Source organism: Episyrphus balteatus, chromosome 4 (genome assembly GCF_945859705.1).
Source record: "Episyrphus balteatus chromosome 4, idEpiBalt1.1, whole genome shotgun sequence".
NCBI lineage: Eukaryota > Metazoa > Arthropoda > Insecta > Diptera > Syrphidae > Episyrphus > Episyrphus balteatus.
Genome location: NC_079137.1, coordinates 40,693,106 through 40,696,194, shown reverse-complemented (window position 1 = coordinate 40,696,194; position 3,089 = coordinate 40,693,106). Strand labels below are relative to the sequence as shown.

At 28.3% G+C, this 3,089-nt stretch overlaps 1 non-coding gene across 1 annotated transcript; it reads left to right on the top strand.

Moving 5' to 3' along the window:
* The first annotated feature begins 1,493 nt into the window (after positions 1-1,493).
* Trnar-acg (transfer RNA arginine (anticodon ACG)) lies at positions 1,494-1,566 on the top strand. The gene has a single exon. It is a non-coding gene; the product is annotated as a tRNA-Arg (tRNA).
* Positions 1,567-3,089: the final 1,523 nt, after the last annotated feature.

The following is a 3,089-nucleotide window of genomic DNA, read 5'->3' as shown; positions in this document are numbered from 1 at the left end:
TCAGTCGTGTCGGCATCGGGGACTATTTTACAAGAGCGCGATGCTAGCGACAGCTTCGGTATCAATTTCATCCTCAGGATATTTGGGTTGCCTTGGAAGCAGATGAGTTTTTGAGAATATTGTTGTTGTTTGAATTAAGGATTTTGTTTTCGATAAAAAATTGGGTATTTTTTTTCTTTCTTTTTTTGAATTTGTGAAAATTAAAAATCGTGGTCCATTCCATATTCATTTTCGATTAAGTTGGACCAAAGTAGCCTCAGGATGTTTCTTGCAGAAGACGACTCATGATATACGAAAATCGAACTACAAGAGTAATAAGCGAAAGATTGGTTTTTATTTTGAGAGTAGATAGATAATCCTTAGTTCTGGAGTTTTTTTTTTTTTTTTTTGTTAAACAGAGAAGAAGGACACACGTGCGGTACATGGATTGCATTTTGTGATAACATCGCTGAATGTGATGTAGTTGTATGGCCTTGGGCGGGACAAGGTATTTGATGCTGCTCGTATTTTGGGTCTGGGATGAGATCGATCTGAAATCTATATGGGTCGAATAGGGTTTGGGTAAATATCAAGATTTTGAATTGGTGTTTTCGATTTCGGTTGGAAATTTGGTTGAATTTTTTCACTCTCGTTCTCTGTTTGGGTCGTTGTTAGGGTTTACTTAAGGCATAGATTTTTATCGTAGGCGTGCTTGAAGGAGGAACAGTATGAGGACAATATTGTTAAAACGAATATTTTTGCATGGAATTCACATCAAATATAGAGAGAGGGTGAATATAATAGCGACCGTGGGTATGTTTTTAGGTGCAGCTGCAGAAAACTGATATCAGAAGGATTTTTTTTTTTTGGGAAAAATTTTTCAAAAACTCTGAAAATAGCTCTAGAAATTCAACTGATTGATATCTTTGAATTTTTTTTTCTGAAATGAAAATGTTTTTGGTATTCTGATTTAAAATGTGTTTAGAAACTGTATGAAGAAACAAATTTTCAAACAATATAACTTCAGCAACCATTTTTCAAAAAAAATGTCTAACCTAAAACTACTGCCCCGCTTCCTTTACGAAATGTTTCATTTATACCTACGAAAATATTGTTTAATTTCAATTATACAACTCTCAAATGAATGCTGAGACTATTCTTGTACAAATATATTTCAGTTTTAATTTTTTAAAACCAAACACTTTTTATTTCATGACGAACAACCTACAAATAGATTTAATTAAGTAATGCTATACCTAAAATATATGATTTACCTTATCAGTAATCAGTTTAACAACATTTAAAATTCGAATTATGTATCTACCTACTTTTGTACATGAATAACATTAATTTACATTATTGGTTTGTATCTATGAGTTCATTCAATTGTTTCGTTCAATTTAATTTATTCAAATCTATTTTTGGTTTTCGATTATTTAGAGTTGATCAATATAATATTTTATTAATATAATTTAAAAATCCCAAAACATTCGCCAGTTTATTAAATTTATAACGGTCTTGTGGCGCAATGGATAACGCGTCTGACTACGGATCAGAAGATTCCAGGTTCGACTCCTGGCAAGATCGATTAGAATTTTTTTTTTTTATTTTTTTTTTTTAACGAAATGTACTTATGAAATGTAGTTTCTATAGGGCAGGTCAAAAATAAAATGCACGGCTGGATTTGTAAAAGAATAATCTTATAAGAAATGTAAAAATGTATTAAAAGTTGTTTTAAAACAACGAAAAATTATTTTTAAATGGTTTTAACCTCTAAATGAAGTACCTAAGCTATGCGATTTGATATCTTGATTCTACCTATAGAAATTTTTTTTTAAATTTTTGTTTTGTATATCAAAATAAATTGCACGACTGGGGTCGCACGTACTTGCTCTTATGCTTAAAGTAACAATAATGTTAAAGCTTTTTATTCAAGAAATTTAAAATTTCATAAGTAGTATAAAAAAATTAAATCTGTTTTTATAATTAATTAAACTCCGTTTTAAATTATCTTAAAAAAAAAAAAAATATGCCATTTTATTTCTTGTATAAAAAGGTATTTTTAGAAAAAAATTTTCGAAAATTGTAGGAGCCGTTTTTTAAAAAAATAATTTTTTATATATAAAAATTTTTTAACATTTAAAAAAAAAAAAGTTGGTATGCCATTTTGAAGAAATAATTAATTTACACATAAAAACTAAATTTCAAAATTTTTTATTGATCCGTTTTCAAAAAATTGATTTTTCAAAAAAAAATTTTGAAATATTTAAAAAAAAACCAAAAATGCGTTTTTTGAAAATTTTCTTAAATTTTATTTTTATCTTTACTTACACACTTTTGTATAAAAATTTTCATTTAAATCGGGTTAATTTTGTACGAGATATTCAGAAACGAAAAAAACCGTTCTATGACAGGTACCGTTAATAACGGTACAAAAAATATTTTTTTTATTTCAAAAGATGGCTCTTATGTGTTGTACTACACACAAAAATTTTAATTAAAATCGTTAGAGCCGTTTTTGAAAAAAATTAACTTTTCTATTTCCGTTATATGACAGGTACCGTTAGTTTTGGTCATAAAAAAAAATTTTCAATTTCCCCTCTAGGGAATCACCAAAAACTGCTAACCACCAAGTTTGAAGAAAATCACTTCACTCGTTTAGGCTGCAGCTCCAGATAGAGACAGACAGACAGACAGACAGACAGACAGACAGACAGACAGACAGACAGACAGACAGACAGACAGAATTGCCGGACCCACTTTTTTGGCATTCTCCATCATCGTAATGTCATGTAAAATTGTTATCTCGAGTTCGATTTTTTTTACGAATCCTAAACTTGCCCTATAGTACCTATATCGCAAGTAAAAATATGTGTAAAAAAAAATTTCAAAAAAATAAAATTGATATGACATTGTCAAAAATACTATTAGGTACACCACAGAAACAAAACTCCAAGAAAATTCATTAATCAGTTTGGAGAAAAAAAAAATGATTTTTGAAAACAAAATTAGTTAGGTAGGTACATAAATTTTTTTAAATCCAAAATTGATATTTTTAAATACTATTTTTTAAATTTTCTTATAAAAAGATTTTTTTTAACTAGAAATTT